The 1,344-nt window shown below is 27.1% G+C and overlaps 1 protein-coding gene across 2 annotated transcripts in view; it reads right to left on the bottom strand.

The window, feature by feature from the left end:
- The window catches only part of LOC102680044, a 13,303-nt gene extending 12,507 nt beyond the window's left edge, over nucleotides 1–796 (bottom strand). The window contains exons 1-2 of one of the 2 annotated variants that reach the window (XM_006613294.2): nucleotides 636–726; nucleotides 470–545 (exon numbers count right to left, since the gene is read on the bottom strand). The gene's annotated coding sequence lies outside the window, so the exon portion shown is untranslated. Of the gene's footprint in view, nucleotides 1–469 lie in introns of both variants that reach the window. The other variant, XM_031509339.1, reaches the window with a different exon arrangement.
- Nucleotides 797–1,344: the final 548 nt, after the last annotated feature.

Below are 1,344 nucleotides of genomic sequence, written 5' to 3'. Positions count from 1 at the left end.
TTAATTTTGCACAACAGCAAGATAAACAAGAAAATCTAAATTATTGTAAATACAAATAATTGAATTTGTAGAAAGAAAACATATATCCTCCAAATCATTATTTTTATATATATTACATATATATTTATTATTATAATATTATATCAAAAAAAGTTTATTCAAAAGTTTTCCAAATTCTAAATTTCTTTAAAAGATATTTGGATACTTATAAAATGGTTTATAAAATCAAATCATCTTTTTCATATTTACAATTACATCATTTTACAAAATTTAATTATATTAAAACATTTTATTCAGATTTTTTAAACTACTTTAAATTACTTATTAATTTTTTAATTTTTCTTGAAAAAATATTTTGAATGTTACAAAATTTTTAATCCATCTAAAAAAAAAAAAAAAGAAAAAAGAAAAAATAGTAAACAATGAAAATAAGAAAATTAATTTCATTAAGAAAACAATTTTAATTTACCTCGAAAGTGCATCACGTCGATGTCTCGATCATTCCTCGTGTATCGCAGTCCATGTGTCCAAACAATGTATATTCCCTTCAAATAACAAAGATCGGAGCAAACAATTCTCTTCTTTTACGACGAAATCGGATATGAGAAGAATGATAAGAAGGATAATAATCGTACGATAAAGTGGCGATGTGTAGGCCGGTTGTCGGAAGAAGATGTACGAATAAAAAGCAAAAAATCATAGACCGACGCGACCGTATGCCGTTGACGGGCAAACAGCGACTAACCGAAGTGAACTCTGTCGCAGTGTGAGCACAGGTTGCGTTCGCGGGTCGATCGAACACTTTTCTGCACCTCTCCTCGGCAGCGGCGTCAAAGCCAACCTCGACGGCCGCAACGCATTGGTGCACCTGCAACATCAGTTATCGTTTTTGACTCGTCCATGATATGCAGTGATTGCAGTCAACAATTTTTCTTGCGAATACTATTCTAAAGTACTATTCTAACAATTAATTATTTGAAAGTGTGAATAAAAATGTCGTGTACAGCGTTCGCAATAGTTTGGAATCTTATCATGTTATCTGGGGAATTCAAAAAATTATATCGAAAATTGAAATAAAAAATTTTATCTTAAAATTTAAATATTTTGCAAAATGCCATTTTAATATTCTTATTAATTATTTATTTTTGAAAAAAATAATAGAAGAATTTCCGAATCGTATAATGATTTGATATCTATAATTTATCTTTTCATCATATATATATATTAATCAAATATTTCTATATTTATGAAAAGATAAGATATTTTTTCTCTTAAAAATACTATTTTCAAATGTTTAAAAAAAAATGTTTAAAAAAAAAATTATTATAAGCTTTCTGCAATCTG

The sequence above is a fragment of the Apis dorsata genome, unplaced genomic scaffold, assembly GCF_000469605.1.
Source record: "Apis dorsata unplaced genomic scaffold, Apis dorsata 1.3 scaffold_139, whole genome shotgun sequence".
Taxonomy (NCBI): Eukaryota; Metazoa; Arthropoda; class Insecta; order Hymenoptera; family Apidae; genus Apis; species Apis dorsata.
Note: the sequence above shows the minus strand (reverse complement) of the source record. Positions and strands in the feature narration are given on the sequence as shown.